The sequence below is a fragment of the Ovis aries genome, chromosome 8 (assembly GCF_016772045.2).
Source record: "Ovis aries strain OAR_USU_Benz2616 breed Rambouillet chromosome 8, ARS-UI_Ramb_v3.0, whole genome shotgun sequence".
In the NCBI taxonomy this organism is placed as follows: domain Eukaryota; kingdom Metazoa; phylum Chordata; class Mammalia; order Artiodactyla; family Bovidae; genus Ovis; species Ovis aries.
The window spans coordinates 22,212,075-22,229,795 of NC_056061.1; the positions used below are offsets into that span (position 1 = coordinate 22,212,075).

The window sequence follows — 17,721 nt, forward strand, 5'->3', positions numbered from 1 at the left end:
CTAAGTGTACAATTCAGTGGAATTAATTATACTCACAGTGTTATACAATTATCACTACTATCAGCCCAGTGTTTTCATCAACCAAAACGAAACTCCATACTCATTAAATAATTGCTCCTTATTTTTCTCTCACCCAAGACATTGGGAATCTCTAATCTACTTTCTGTCTCTGTGCATTTGCCTATTCTAGGTATTTCAGATAAGTGGAATCATGAAACATTTACTCCTCTGTATCTGGCTTATTTCAATTAACATAATGTCCTCAAGGTTCATTAATGTTGTAGCATGTATCAGAATTTCATTCTTTTTTATGTTTGAATATTTCATTGTTTGCATGTACTACATTTTGTTTATCCACTCATTTGTTGATGGATTCTCCTCTGATTTTGTTAAGCTTGCAGTTTTTGTAAACAAAGATTGACTTGGTGTCCTGACGTTTTCATCTCTTCATAGTGCTGATGCCACAGCGAAGCCATCCTTCCTCCAGGTTTGTCTTTACATTTTTTTCTATTCCAAGTTAGCATTTTCATTGCCTCCTTTCATTCTAATTGTGTTGTCTCTTTCTGCTAATGATTGTGATAGCAAATGTATGACTGTTTTTTAGAGGGTATCATTTCATTGTTCCAGTGTGTTTACATAGGTACCCAGATTGTTAAACAATAAGAATATATCGAAGCTATGATTGATTCCTTAAAGTTAAATTTCTTCTAGAATTAGTTGTAGTGAAAATATGAGTGTGAATTTTATTTCCATCAACTCATTGATCTATTACCATTTTCCTCCCAAATAATATAAGGAATGTAAGATATTTTTATAATTTAATGAAATATTAGCAGCAATGTTTGGAATAATTACTTATTGCTATAAAATAAAAACATTGCTATTCATGATAAATATATTTTTTACATTTTATAAGATTATTCTAAATATTGTATGTTTAGCACGTTCAAATTGCAGGAATAACTAAGGCTGTGCCTATGTAGAAAATTCTTCCAAGGTTGTTGAAACTTCTAAAAAGCTTTGTTGCCTAGCTAAATTTAAAGATTTCTTTTACTGATCAGCTATTAGTAAATCGGGTTTAGAAAATAAGTGTTTCATATATTTTATTCTCAAGAAAAAATAGTTTAGACCAAGCACATCAATGAATTAAGTTTAATAAGGACATTTGTGGCAATAATGATGGAGTGTCAAGGTTTCTAAGATGCCTCATGCTAACTATTTTTCATTCTCTTTAATTTACACATGAAGGCTTAAAGAGCTGTGGGCAAAGCTTTTTCAAAGAAAAGAACATCACTGCTGAACCAAAGCTAATACAAAATTATTTGAAAACTAGAGTCCTTTTAACACACAATAATAGAGGAATACAGAGCTTTTATATAACAAAATATAAGCTCCATTGTAAAAGATTTTCCGTTTACTGTTTGTATCAAGTACACCCAATACATTTTTTATTCAGTCCACAAGTCTTAAGGCTGGTAGATATATTGGTTTGTGAAAAAAGTGATATTAAAAACAATTCTATGTTTCAGCAACCAGCTGAATTTGGTTTGACAATTCTTTTACTTTCACTCATTTTACATAATAACGTGCATGAAAATACAAGTAGTATCTTCAAACAGTATTTGGGATGAATAAAGTAAGGAAAGGAAGGTGGGTTTATATCACTCTAAATTGTGGTTGGAAATCTGATGCCTGGGATTATCTATATGTGTTAGGGAAAAAGCACAAAGAACAATTAGTCCACCCTTTTGACTATCTTCATAATCGGTACTTATTTCTGTGGTTTCATTGATCTGGTCACAATTCACACTGAATCTTAGCTTGGAAACACCAAACACTATCTCTTTCTTTCTCTCTCTTCCTCTAGCTGATTACCTTGTGAAAAGGAGGTGCTCCCTAAATGTTTGTGAAACAACAAAATAAAAGAAGGCCTTGATCATTTCCCAGAAGAAAACATGGTGAAATTGTACTTTATAGTCCAATGCAATTTGTACTTTTTATTCTTTTGACGTCTTTTTTTTTTTTAATGGAATAAAGCACAAAATAATATAATGATGCTTTAGCACTTCCCTGTCAAATGTTCTGCGGAGGCTCAACAAATACAAAAGCAAAAGCAGAAATAATGTATGTTTGAGTTAAATTTAACTGAATTTCTTGTTCAAGACAAAATTGGTAGAGAAGACGTTAGCTGGGCTTCCTGGACCCAGAACTACAGAGTAGTGAAGAGCTTCAGGGCATCTGTGAGGACTCGGAAACCGCATGCAAATTTTGGAGTGTGTTTTTCTGAGATGATATTGCTTAACAGTGATGGAGCAGTTTCTATTTTTTTTGGAGTTGTTCTGATCTTTTTATAAGTTTTTATTCTCCTGGCCCTCATGAAACACTTCGGATATATGTTCCCGCTATCTTCCCATTGCAGATGAAAAAATATGGTATACAGACATTTCATGTAACTTGCTCAGGGCATCACAGCTAATATGGGGTTAGGCTAGCGTTAGAACCCAGAAGTCAGGCTGCAGGGTCTGAACTCTTGATCAGCACACAAAATATGCTGTCTTTTGATAGGGAATAGATTTTTTGAACTTTTCATATTTTCAAGAGGAATTTGTGATCAAAAGACATAAATACCTCATGGCATAGAGGAGACATCTAGACCACAGACATGCCGCGTTCATTAGACATGCTATTGCTTCCAGGGCAGGAGGTCTGCCATAGCTAAGGAAAATCAGACGTAGTCACCTGTGGCTTACATAGATGTTGGGCATTTTTAAGGTTTGCTGATGACTGTCCCCACAATTTATTTAATCTTGCCACCTAGGATGTCATATTTCATATTACCTACAATAAAATGGATTAAAAATGATAAAAGTAAATTAAGATTCTGACAAAGCAGGTAAAATAAATTGATCAAAATCTGGAAAAAAAAAGTGTAAATTTTAAAATAGAGTCCATAGAATAAGCGAAGTACATTTACTTAAGTTGAGCTTGAGAATCCTGATGATCAAAGAAAAATTCAAAACATGATCAGTTACATGATTCACAGTGTTCCTAAGAAAACCTATCACTTCCTCAGAGGGAATAATACATTACTTTGTTGGAAGTCAGTAATAAATGTTCATAAAAATATATATTGAATACTTTTTTCAGTATTTTTATCTCTTTAATAAATGTAACAACTGCTGTAGTAGACTGAATTATGTTTCCTCAAAATTCATAGGTTAAATTTCTAGCTCCCAGTATCTCAGAATATGACTATACTTGGATTTAGGGCCTTTAAAGCAGTAATTAAGTTAAATAGGTTAAATATGGGTGGAAAGTGAAAATGTGTCATTCAATTGTGTCCAACTCTTTGTGATCCCATGGACTGTAGCCTGCAAAGCTCCTAAATCTATGGAATTCTCTGGGCAAGAACACTGGAGTGGATTGCCGTTTCCTTCTCCAGGGGATCTTCCTGACCCAGGGATTGAACCTGGGTCTCTTGCATTGCAGGCAGATTCTTTACCATCAGAGCCACCAGGGAAGCCCTAACCAATATAATTGGCCTCCTTATAAGGGACACCATATGGGTGGGCTCTAATCCAGTGTAACTGATGTCCTTACAATAAGAGGAATTGGGGGCATAGACATTCCCATGCACAGAGGCGCAATTGTGTAAGGACATGGTGGTAAGCTGGTCACCTACAAGCCAAGGTGAGAAGTCTCAGAAGCAACTGATCTTGCAGACACTTTGATCTTGGACTTCTAGCTTCTAAAACTGTGAAAAAAATAGATTTCTGTTTCTTAGGCCACACAGTCTGTGATATTTTATAATGGCAGCCAGCTGACTCATATAAGCAGGTTCCTCAAAATTGGAGAAAGCACTGGCAACCCACTCCAGTACTCTTGCCTGGAAAATCCCATGGACAGAGGAGCCTGGTAGGCTACAGTCCATGAGGTCGCAAAGAGTCGGACACGACTGAGTGACTTCATTTTCAAAATACTTTATAGTAATTGGTATTATAGCTTTGTTCTGGTTCTTGAAGTATTCTTCTCATGCAAGTTGAGGCAATAGTGCAAGTTAGTCGAGGACCTCCCAAGAATGTAATTCATGCACAATGCTGCCTCTGGGACATCTTTATTTGGAAATGAGACCTAGAATATTCAGAGTAATAGTTGAACTCTATGTGTGTTTGTGGGTTTCTGCTTTTGATCAATCATATTGCTGGAGAGAGCACTTAAACTTCATAGTAAGGCATGAAATAAGATAGTGTTTCTGTATTGCTAATTAAGGGTTAAAAATAGATTATTGGGAAAAATAAAAATGGAAGGGTTTCACCAGGGGTTTGGTCCCTGAAGCTCATGATCACTTCGGCTCCAAACCAGGGAAAAACCTTCTCAGGAGCAAGAATTTTTGTTAGAAAGAGTGTGACTCAAATCTGACACATGAAAAAGTTAATGAATGACATAATGTTGAAGTTGCACACCACAGGTTTGTGCAGAATGTTTTCAAGGAAAGAGTGACCGGAATCACTATGGCCAAAGAAAATCTCATTAATACAGGCATATAAATGCAAATTTAAAAAACAATTAAATTTAATGGTGATTAAATGTATAAAATGATTCCCTATGAAAGTCTCATGGTAATTTATGAATAATATTATGAATAATTGTACTTTTTAATACCTCTGTTGTAACATATGTCACCAGGTTTATAATTAGCTTTTGAATTGGTTGTGTCCTCAGTACTCAGTTATATCTTTGAGAACATGAATCTCATTTAATTTGATTTTCTATCAGTGATGCTTAGTACATGTTTATTGAATGACTGAGTGAATTAAAAATGAATTAAATGAAAAATGAACAAATGATCAACTAAAGTTGTACTGCAATTAGATTCTTAAACTTTTCATATATTATATCTTTTAGTAATAATTAACAAACTATTTCAGTATACCTTTTTCTATAATGTGAAATTTGATTTTGGAAGATGATTTAAAGATGAAAAAATGCTCTCAGTATTGTTAAGTACAGAATGCAAAACTATACATAGATGATAAAACACACACACACAGAAATAAAAGTAAATGAACTAAAATATTAGCTGTGGTTATCACCTGGGTTAAGAAATTTATTCTGGAATCCTCCTTCACAGGTTTATTGAGAAAAATTATTATATAAAATTCACCCTTTTCAATGCATAGTTCTATGAGTTTTGATGAAGGCAGAGAGTTCTATGATTTTTTTGCTGGACATGTGCCCACAACAATCAAGTAAAAACCACATCCATGATCCTAAAAAGCTCCTAAATGTTCCATTGCAGTCATTCCTCCCAGCTCCAATACATAACCCATGGCATCCACTGATTTCTTTTGGCTTTGTCTTACTCTGAAATATATTCTGAAATCATAAAATATGTAGTTTATGAATTTGGCTTCTTTCATTTAGCATAATGCTTTTGATTACATCTGTATTGTTACATGTACCAGTCTTCATTTTTTTCTAGTTCTATAGTACATGGAAAATCTCCTGCTCTATTCCTAAGCCCTTTGTTGAGTACTCATTAGAGGTTTGTGGATAGGAGTCAGAGAGTGGTTGCGAACTCCTCTCGCATCCGAGCTCCCATGGGTTCTGTATTTTTGCATAATTTGGCTTTTATAAGCTTGTTAACATTTTAAATGATTCTTTGTGTGATCTACTTCTGTGATGCCTTGTGTCTTGTACTCCTGCGCTCTGCCGCAAGTGAGCCAGTACTCACATCCTGCTGTTCTTTCCTGAGGTTCCAAGCCACTTGGTTTCTCTGGTCTTCAGTTCTCTGAAGGGCTGAGAAAAGGCCTCTCTGTTAGAGTTTAAGTACCAAGAAGGAAATCTAGAGTCTCGGAGCGTGTGAAGTGCTTACATTTTGTTCCATAAACAAGTGAGCAAGTGGGTAAATGAATGACTGTTGCTTGAGCAATTCCGTGTAAATTTCATTGCTTCTTTACTGACTATTAGCTAGCTTTTGGGAAACCTATTAGAAACTTCCCTGAGCATTTATGCTCCAATAAATTGGTTTCTGGACCCACAGACATAGTGGAGAGAGGCTTCATCCAGCCCCTACTGAGGAAATTATAATCTGAGTATAGGATACCAAGGAAACTGGTAGAAACAATGAAAAATTCGATCAACAGGTTAGTTTGAATAACTGATGCCAGATAGCCAGTTGGTTTGATTTTTACTCCTCACTGAATTGACTTATAATTGACAGTTTGTTTTCTTACTCTGTAGCTGCCTTTATGCCTATTGACACGCAGGATTATCATTCACAGTAAGCAAAGATCTCCCCTGAGAACCAGAATTTGACGACTCTATTACTCTGCTTATAGTTTCTACCTTTTTTTAAAAAATATGGCACAATTTAATGATTTGTTCTTGTTGGTGTACACTAAAATATTATCAGTTTAAATACACATTTAATGTAGAACACTTTGTTTCTAACTTTCAACAAATATATATGGTTTTAATTTAATTCTAAATGTTGGAAAAATGTATAAATAGATAATAAGTTGAGAAGAATTAATTCTTAGTTTCTTGTAAAACTGTATGCAACAAGCTACTCATGTCTATGAAATTACATTGTATGATACAATTATTTTGATTATATTTTCATGCTTTTTGGTCTTTTTTCTTTTTTCATTTTTTGTTATAATATCTAAAAATAATTTCAGTAACATATTACAAATTTACTACACAAGAAGTTTTTGTAACGATAGACGAATAGACTAAGATCATTTTATTCATCCTCTGATGATACTTTTGAGTAGTATTTAGTTCTATTGATTTATAAGTTTTTGGTTCTTTCCTGAGGTATGAAGCCACTTAGTTTCTATAAATAGAAATATCCTATTTTAAAATTCTTTAAAATAACTTGTTTTAAAATTCTGCAAATTGACATGTTTATGGATCTAGTTTGGCCTTGGAGTACAGAATGAAGCAGAGCAAAGGCTTACAGAGTTTTGCCAAGAGAACGCACTGGTCTTAGCAAACACCCTCTTCCAACAACACAAGAGAAGACTCTACACATGGACATCACCAGATGGTCAACACCAAAATCAGATTGATTATATTCTTTGCAGCCAAAGATGGAGAAGCTCTATACAGTCAACAAAAACAAGACCAGGAGCTGGCTGTGGCTCAGATCATGAACTCCTTATTGCCAAATTCAGACTTAAAATGAAGAAAGTAGGGAAAACCACTAGACCATTCAGGTATGACCTAAATCAAATCCCTTATGATTATATAGTGGAAGTGAGAAATAGATTTAAGGGATTAGATCTGATAGATAGAGTGCCTGATGAACTATGGAATGAGGTTCATGACATTGTACAGGAGACAGGGATCAAGACCATCCCCATGGAAAAGAAATGCAAAAAAGCAAAATGGCTGTCTGAGGAGGCCTTACAAATAGCTGTGAAAAAAAGAGAAGCAAAAAGCAAAGGAGAAAAGGAAAGATTCAAGCATCTGAATGCAGAGTTCCAAAGAATAGCAAGAAGAGATAAGAAAGCCTTCCTCAGTGATCAATGCAAAGAAATAGAGCAAAACTGCAGAATGGGAAAGACTAAAGATCTCTTCAAGAAAATTAGAGATACCAAGGGAACATTTCATGAAAGATGGGCTCAATAAAGGACAGAAATGGTATGGACATAACAGAAGCAGAAGATATTAAGAAGAGGTGGCAAGAATACACACAAGAACTATACAAAAAAGATCTTCACAACCAAGATAATCACGATGCTGTGATCACTCACCTAGAGCCAGACATCCTGGAATGTGAAGTCAAGTGGGCCTTAGAAAGCATCACTATGAACAAAGCTAGTGGAGGTGATGTAATTCCAGTGGAGCTATTTCAAATCCTAAAAGATGATGCTGTGAAATTGCTGCACTCAATATGCCAGCAAATTTGGAAAACTCAGCAGTGGCCACAGGACTGGAAAAATGGTCAGTTTTCATTCCAATCCCAAAGAAGGGCAATGCCAAAGAATGCTCAAACTACCGCACAATTGCACTCATCTCACACACTAGTAAAGTGATGCTTAAAATTCTCCAAGCCAGGCTTCAGCAATATGTGAACCGTGAACTTCCAGATGTTCAAGCTGGTTTTAGAAAAGGCAGAAACCAGAGATCAAATGGCCAACATCTGCTGGATCATTGAAAAGGCAAGACAGTTCCAGAAAAACATCTATTTCTGCTTTATTGACTATGCCAAAGCCTTTGACTGTGTGGATCACAATAAACTGTGGAAAATTCTGAAAGAGATGGGAATACCAGACCACCTGACCTGCCTCTTGAGAAACCTGTATGCAGGTCAGGAAGCAACAGGTAGAACTGGACATGAAACAACAGACTGGTTCCAAATAGGAAAAGGAGTACGTCAAGGCTGTATATTGTCACCCTGCTTATTTAACTTGTATGCAGAGTACATCATGAGAAATGCTGGGCTGGAGGAAGCACAAGCTGGAATCAAGACTGCTGGGAGAAATATCAATAACCTCAGATATGCAGATGATATCACCCTTGTGGCAGAAAGTGAAGAAGAGCTAAAGACCCTCTTGATGAAATTGAAAGAGGAGAGTGAAAAATTTGGCTTAAAGCTCAACATTCAGAAAACGAAGATCATAGTAACTGGTCCCATCACTTCATGGGAAATACATGGGGAAACAGTGGAAACAGTTTCAGACTTTATTTTGGGGGGCTCCAAAATCCCTGCAGATGGTGCCTGCAGCCATGAAATTAAAAGACGCTTACTTCTTGGAAGACCAACTTAGACAGCATATTATAAAGCAGAGACAGTACTTTGTCAACAAAGGTCAGTCTAGTCAAGGCTATGGTTTCTCCAGTAGTCATGCATTGATGTGAGAGTTGGACTGTAAAGAAAGCTGAGTGCCAAAGAGTTGATCCTTTTGAACTGTGATGTTGGAGAAGACTCTTGAGAGTCCCTTGGACTGCACAGCGATTCAACCAGTCCATCCTAAAGGAGATCAGTCCTGGGTGTTCATTGGAAGGACTGATGCTGAAGCTGAAACTCCAGTACTTTGGCCACCTGATGTGAAGAGCTGACCCATTTGAAAAGACTGTGATACTGTGAAAGATTGAGGGTAGGAGGAGAAGGGGTCGACAGAGGATGAGATGGTTGGATGGCATCAACAACTCAAAAGACATGAGTTTTGGTAGACTCCGGGAGTTGGTGTTAGACTGAGAGGCCTGGCGTGCTGCAGTCATGGGGTCGCAGAGTTGGACATGACTGAGCGACTGAACTGAACTGAAGTGATAGATCTAGTTAAGGCAGGTAATATACATGAAGGCAGTCAGCTAGATGTGGCAAATGAGAATTCTTGCCTTTTTAAATAAAGCTACTATTACTTGACTTCTGCAGGAGTGCACGTTGTAAATACCTTCAGGCTTTCTCTTGCTGGTTCGTTTTTTACTTTCAGTTAAAAAGTGGATCTTAATTAAAAAAAAAAAATCCTTACACCTTAACATAAAATAGGTCAATATGCAAATCCTGACTTTGCTACTTGCTTAAAGAATTTATCTCAAAGGCTACCAGAGCCTAAACATTCAATAAATAATGGCTGTGAACAGTTAAATGAGCACACTAATCATTAATGGTAATACCAGAAGAACCTTATAAGTTGAACTGAGCTCCAGCTTTTGCATTACTCAAGAGTTCTTAAAATGTCTAATTGTATACTCTGACCTGAGTGTGGGCATATAGGTGTTCACACATACATTAGGAAATAAATTTAGGAAAGAGTTAGTAGAATTCATGGCTAGATTAGGGTGGAATATCTATGGGCAAAAGCAGAAAGAAAATACATAAAGAATATTTTCTGCTAATTCTGTAAACCTCCTACCTCAGAAATGAAGTGCTCTGTTCTACTACCCCATGGAAATGCATTTGTTATTTGTTCATGTTTCGTTCCCTCAAGGGTCTTTCTGAGACTAATCTGATGAGTGAAGGTCCTAATGGCATGTAATCACTTAATGTCTTGTCTTTTCCAGGTAACTTTTGCATTTAAACAGAGGCCTCCTGTGCTTTAGCCCAGTGGAGTGTGTAATAAGATTAGAATGACCAGACACAGGGCTTTGCACCTGAAAGGACACAACAGTCAATGTTTATGGATAACTTGAGAATTTCAGGTCTGGCAAGGCCACGACTAAAACATTTTTGAGATAAAAGACTTTTTGGTACCCTTCAAATCTAGTTATGGGTAGGGTTTACTACTAATATTTTTAACCCGTTGTGTTGGAATAACATAGGCAGATCATGAGAAGACCAAAAAAAAAGAAGGGTTAATGACAGAATGCCTCTTTTATATGCTTCATTTTATGCTAATATATTGTGTTTTCTCTGACCATTCAGTATAATCTTATATGAAGATATTAGCTTTAACAAGCAGTATTTTGGTATCATTTTCAATTGTATATCCTCTCTCTCCTATAGAGTCTCCCAAGATTTTTTGAAGTTTCTGGGGATGCCATGTATGCTCACAAATTAGCCCTATATGGCACACATATTTCTCTTCTCTTTTGCTCCAGCTTTTTCTCTGCTGTGGAGGCCTAAGATAGCTGTGAAGCTGGGTCTCCTGCTGGTCAGCATCCCACTGGGAACCATTTCCTCTGTTGTGCACTAAACAGCTTAATTGCGTACTGTGGTCACCTTCAAGCCCTATCAATGCCTCGGCTGGGCACACTATCTGACAGGCACTGCTCATACCTTTGCTCATGAGTTGGGACTTTGGCAGTTCTGCAGTGTTAACATGCTCTTTGGAGTCCTTGGAACCCCAGGAATGGGTAACATTCTCAACAGGGACAGCTAGATAAATTTTGCTAATTTTTTGCTGTCTTACATTTTAATGTTTCATACAGGTTTTGATTAAATCTCTCAATTTTAATTTTAGACCCTCTTCTTATATCTATACAAGCATAGAGTGTAGAATATAGTCAAGTGATGAGATACATTATGTCTTATTTAGAATAAAAAAATCCTTTTAACAACAAAGGGTTTATTTTGACTGTCTTATGTACCTGATTTCCCTTCCTTTAGAAAATACTCTCTCTGGAGACCACATGTCATAAATAGCCCCCACCACCACCTCCACCCCCAGCAGCTACTCTGTTGACTGTCAGACAACCACATCTCAGCTGGGCAGACTTGCCATCCAGCTGGGTTGATGTACAGCTTCAAATGTGTTTTCTTGGGACCAGAATTATGTCTCTGTACTTAGATTTTCTAATTTGTCCATGGTTAAACATAGAGAATTTGTGAGAGTGTGGCTTTAAAAGAGAGACTTCTTTCCTCCATAATATCAAGATCAATAGAAATATTTTCTTATTCTTTGCTGCAAATTTTCAGATAGACTGATGACCAGTAAAATAAAATCATCTTCCTAAAATGTATGTAACCCAGGACCAGGTGTAGAACTTCAATAGGGAAGATAAAAGACCCAAAGGAGTAATTTTTACTTCTTCCATCCATGAATCAAAATAACATCTGAAAGCCATCTACAGTCTTATGTTCTAACTGGTGAAACAAAACAAGACAGACAAATCTTACTGCTGTTTGTGTGATAAAGTATCGATTGCCTATATAACAGCCATTTTATCTTCATCCATGTATCAGAAACTTCAACTTTCTCGGTGGTAATAAGTCCCAAAGAATAAATTGCTCTCAGGTAATCATGCCTACTCCATCCCCTTTTGGCAATGACTGGCCTAAGGATAGGCGTGTGACTCAGTCTGACAAAGGATGCAAAAGAGTCTTCTAGGAAGTTTCTTTCCTTCCTAATTGAAACAGGGAAAGCATGTGAAGGAAGCCCACCCTCATGGTTCTGACAACATTCATGTTTACTGTACTTAGAAGTGGACATTTTAGAATCAAGTGTTTAGGATTATGTGGGATAGGTCTAGGGCAGCGGTGGCAATCAAACCCATGCTCACATTTCTGAAGCTGCTAAATAAACTCTTGAACTACCCACTCCTCTAATTTCATTCTCAATCAGCAGAAGATTTCCTTACAGATTAAGCCATGGGTTGGCAAAAACAACCTGCAGGTCAAATCCAGTTTACCGCCTGTTTTTATAAATAGAGTTTTACTGGAACATGGTTACTACATTCATCTATGTATTGTCTAGGGCTCCGTCCACTGCAGCAGCAGAGTTGGGTGCTTGTTGAAGAGACTACATGGATTGCAAAGTTTAATATATTAACTATCAGCTCCATTACATAAAAAAGTATGCCAATCCCTGCATAAAGCCAGCATTAGTAGAATTTTCTATTATTGTTATATCAATGGATCTAAAATAATAAAATTCCAACTTTAAACATCTACATTTGTTGGATGAACAACCACATAAAGCCTAGACAAATGATTTTCTAAATGAAATGCAGACTATACAAAGGAAAGACAAAGTACTTTGGAGCTTTTGTCTATGTTTTATTTAATCCATCCCCAAGCCTCAGCCAGTATTTTGCACTAAGATGAAATCATCATTTTAATTGTAGATGAGTAGGATTGGAAATACAGTACTTGGATGCAATCTCAAAAATGACAGAATGATCTCTGTTTGTCTCCAAGGCAAACCATTCAATATTACAGTAATCCAAGACTATGCCCCAACCAGTAACACTGAAGAAGCTGAATGGTTCTATGAAGACCTCCAAGATCTTTTAGAACTAACACCCAAAATAGATGTCCTTTTCATTATAGGGGACTGGAATGCAAAAGTAAGAAGTCCAGAAACACTTGTGGTAACAGGCAAATTTGGCCTTGGAATATGGAATGAAGCAGGGCAAAGGCTAATAGAGTTTTGCCAAAAGAACGCACTGGTCGTAGCAAACACCCTCTTCCAACAACACAAGAGAAGACTCTACACGTGGACATCACCAGATGGTCAACACCAAAATCAGATTGATTATATTCTTTGCAGCCAAAGATGGAGAAGCTCTATACTGTCAGCAAAAAACAAGACCAGGAGCTGACTGAGGCTCAGATCATGAACACATTATTGCCAAATTTCAGACTGAAATTGAAGAAAGTAGGGAAAACCACTAGACCATTCAGGTATGACATAAATCAAATCCCTTATGATTATACAGTAGAAGTGAAAATAGATTTAAGGGGCTAGATCTGATAGATAGAGTGCCTGCTGAGCTATGGATGGAGTTTCGTGACATTGTACAGGAGACAGGGATCAAGACCATCCCCATGGAAAAGAAATGCAAAAAAAGCAAAATGGCTGTCTGGGAAGGCCTTACAAATAGCTGTGAAAAGAAGAGAAGTGAAAAGCAAAGGAGAAAAGGAAAGATATAAGCATCTGAATGCAGATTTCCAAAGAATAGCAAGGAGAAATAAGAAAGCCTTCTTCAGTGATCAATGCAAAGAAATAGAGGAAAACAATAGAATGGGAAAGACTAGAGATCTCTTCAAGAAAATTAGAGATACCAAGGGAACATTTCATGCAAAGATGGGCTCAATAAAGGACAGAAATGGTATGGACCTAACAGAAGCAGAAGATATTAAGAAGAGGTGGCAAGAATATACTCAAGAACTATACAAAAAAGATTTTCACAACCAAGATAATCATGATGATGTGATCACTCACCTAGAACCAGACATCCTGGAATGTGAAGTCAAGTGGGCCTTAGAAAGCATCACTATGAACAAAGCTAGTGGAGGTGATGTAATTCCAGTGGAGCTATTTCAAATCCTAAAAGATGATGCTGGGAAAGTGCTGCACTCAATATGCCAGCAAATCTGGAAAACTCAGCAGTGGCCACAGGACTGGAAAAAGGTCAGTTTTCATTCCAATCCCAAAGAACGGCATTGCCAAAGAATGCTCAAACTACTACCACACAATTGCACTCATCTCACATGCTAGTAAAGTAATGCTCAAAATTCTCCAAGCCAGGCTTCAGCAATATGTGAACCGTGAACTTCCAGATGTTTAAGCTGGTTTTAGAAAAGGAAGATTAAATTGCCAACACCTGCTGGATCATCAAAAAAGCAAGAGAGTTCCAGAGAAACATCTATTTCTGCTTTATTGACTATGCCAAAGCCTTTGCCTGTGTGGATGACAATAAACTGAAAGAGATGGGAATACCAGACCACCTGACCTGCCTCTTGAGAAACCTGTATGCAGGTCAGGAAGCAACAGGTAGAACTGGACATGAAACAACAGACTGGTTCCAAATAGGAAAAGGAGTACGTCAAGGCTGTATATTGTCACCCTGCTTATTTAACTTGTATGCAGAGTACATCATGAGAAATGCTGGGCTGGAGGAAGCACAAGCTGGAATCAAGATTGCTGGGAGAAATATCAATAACCTCAGATATGCAGATGACACCACCCTTGTGGCAGAAAGTGAAGAGGAACTAAAAGTCTCTTGATGAAAGTAAAAGTGGAGAGTGAAAAATTTGGCTTAAAGCTCAACATTCAGAAAATGAAGATCATGGCATCTGGTCCCATCACTTTATGGCAAATAGATGGGGAAACAGTGGAAACAGACTTTATTTTTGGGGGCCTCAAAATCCCTGCAGATGGTGACTGCAGCCATGAAATTAAAAGACACTTACTCCTTGGAAGGAAAGTTCTGACCAACCTTGACAGCATGTTGAAAAGCAGAGTCATTACTGACTAAGGTCCGTCTAGTCAAGGCTATGGGTTTTCCAGTGGTCATATATGGATGTGAGAGTTGGACTGTGAAGAAAGCTGAGTGCTGAAGAATTGATGCTTTTGAGCTGTGTTGTTGGAGAAGACTCTTGAGAGTCCCTTGGACTGCAAGGAGATCCAACCAGTCCATCCTAAAGGAGACCAGTCCTGTGTGTTCATTGGAAGGACTGATGTTGAAACTGAAACTCCAAAACTTTGGCCACCTCATGTGAAGAGTTGACTCACTGGAAAAGACTCTGATGCTGGGAGGGATTGGGGGGCAGGAGGAGAAGGGGACAATAGTGGATGAGATGGCTGGATGGCATCACCAACTTAATGGGCATGAGTTTGAGGGAACTCTGGGAGTTGGTGATGGACAAGAAGGCCTGGTGTGCTGCGATTCATGGTGTCTCAAAGAGTCGGATGTGACTGAGCGACTGAACTGAACTGAGGATTTAAAATAACTTGACTTTTCCTTTCTAAATGAGATGTTTAATGGAAACACTTTAAGGACCCACCTAATGAGTGAAGCACTATTGTTACAGCTATTTCAAAGTGACATTTATGCAGACTATGTAAAACGTTCACGGTCATTAAATAGCATCCCATGGCCACTCCGTTTATCCTCCCTCAATCATGTAACATAAGAAATAATCAAGATCAAGTCTTTTTAGCAGACTTCCCTGAAGCTCATATAAGCCAGATTGGTGCAAATTCTCTTTTTAAAGTACTTAATGCCAATTTCTCTCTATATGAACTAAAGAGTTGTAAAGGGAATGAATTTGCAATGTTTCTTGGGGTGCTAAGACTTAACATCCCCCTCTTTTTTTCCCTAATATATACAACACAGAAATACATATTTAAGATGAACAATATTAATGTGGTTGTCAAACTGCTGAGGGCTTCTCAGGTGGCTCGGTGGTAAAGAATCCACCTGCAACATAGGAGATTTGGGTTTGATCCCTGGGTCAGAAAGATCACCTGGAGAAGGGAATGGCGACCTGCTCTGGTATTCTTACCTGGGAAATCGCATGGAGAGAGAAGCCTGGCAGGCCACAGTCCATGGGGTCACAAAAAGAGTCGGACATGACTTAGTGAATGAGCATGCATGAGCACGCATGCATTCTACTGGATGAGGACTTAACTTATCCTTTCCTCTCTTATAAAACTGTGAAAGGGTACGCTATTGTTAGAACCATGGAACACCTCCTTCATACACAGCTTTCTCTCGTAATCTCACTTCTACTCTTCATGATTAAATTGTATTGAAAGACTTCTTTCATAATTCAAGAAGATTGTTTTTTAATATTTATTTTAATATGAAAGAAGGATATGTTCATTCATCATCAGAAATGTTGTTAAAGCCACACTTCTTATCAACCGCTGATGATGAATGGGAAGATCTTTCCTTAGTACAGGAGAAAATATTGCGCAAATCTTCTTGAGTCTTACCACAAATCTCTCTTAATAAAATTCAGCTCATCAGTTTTCAGAATATGTCTTCAGTCATAAAAGGCATAGTGACAACGGAAGATGTTTCGGAGAAGATCTTTCATCTAATTTTTTTTTATTGTGATTGAGCTTATAAATAGATAACAGGCACAACTGAAACCATATTAGTTTTTAACAGAGAAAAATTTAGGCCAAAAATATTTGTTTTGAGTGGATAGCTTGTCATCTTGTCATATAATCTCTGATATTTATTAGCTATCAGCTGAGTGTATAAATAGTTCTAGATATTGGGAGAAGTTGCAACAGGAAAGAAGCCAGCAAACAATGTTCTTTTAGGAGCTAGAGTACACATATATTAAATAAAAGATAATGCTGTGTTTGCTGAAGTTACTACACTATGCAGTCTTTCATTTTTAACCAAGCACTTGCTATACATGGGGTCCTAAGAGTCCCAGAGCTACAGCTGTGCACACAACAATGTTCCTGTTGTCATGGAACTAATATTTAACTTGTCCCAGGGGTCTTCCATGTGTCCCTTGAGAATCTAGCCAGTACACAGAGTCATATTTTCTAGCATCTAACAATTCTTGATAGGTTGGCAAAAAAAACATGCTTTTAAAAAATTTAATGTGTTATTTCTTTATCTTCAGGGGAAAATGATGAGGAACAAATTTGAATCAGATATTGCAGTCCAAATATTTTCACTCGCTGCTGGATCACCCTAAAATAAGGCTCTAGAACACTGATCGTGAACCTTGGAAGTATTAGGACTTCAAGAACCAATTCTGTGTCAGAATCTTTGAACACATCAGGAGGTCAGTCCTGCATTGTTCATTCCTCTGACTTCCATTGCCGTCACTTTATAGGTCAGATGTATGGCTGGCAGACAGGCATTGCAGAGTTAATACCTGATGCAGATGGAGAGTGCCAATTCAGAACTGTGTGTCAATTCAGCGGTCTCTCCAGAATTCAGGGTCATAGACAAAAAAGCTCAGTCTTATTTTTTCTGCCAGCCTAGCAAACATGCTTGAAAGTATAGAAGATATGATACTTGAATATTGTTGTACTTGCTGAGGAAATTCAGTCAGGTCTAAATGCCTTCAGAGTCAGCCCATGAGATCTTTTGAGATACCTAGGGTCAGCGTGAACTCTTCCTCTTAAATGTTAGCCGTGTCTTGCCTGTATCTTCACTTCCTACAGTGCCATTCGGTTGGTTGTGGGTGTTGCCTAGAATCTCCATAGATGCAGCATTTTGTCTTAAAATCTGCTCTGGTAACATGGAAATAATATAGGTTTAAAATAAAGATTGTAATGAAACTTTTAGAGTCCTAACAGTATGATTGAATATAGTATCAAATTCCTTCCCATGAGATAATCTTTGTAATGGAAAGGGAGAAAAATCCCAAAGGATCTATTGAATACAAATAATGGAATGAATAATTATAAAAAGGCATGAAGTTAACTCTTCATTGTTAGAACTTGCTTTTAAAACTTTTAGAATATTTAGAAGAGATTTTTATTTTATTTTATTTTTATTTATTTTTTTTGCAAGTTCTATACCTTTGCATTTTATTTTTTATTTTTTTTTAAAGGTAAGAATGGA

The 17,721-nt window shown here is 37.2% G+C and overlaps 1 long non-coding RNA gene across 1 annotated transcript in view; it reads left to right on the forward strand.

Annotated features, from left to right (window-relative positions):
- Positions 1 to 443: 443 nt before the first annotated feature.
- Positions 444 to 17,721, forward strand: part of LOC132660200 (uncharacterized) — a 65,516-nt gene continuing 48,238 nt past the window's right edge. The window contains exon 1 of the long non-coding RNA XR_009601519.1: positions 444 to 487. This is a non-coding gene — a long non-coding RNA (uncharacterized LOC132660200). The remainder of the gene's footprint in view (positions 488 to 17,721) is intronic.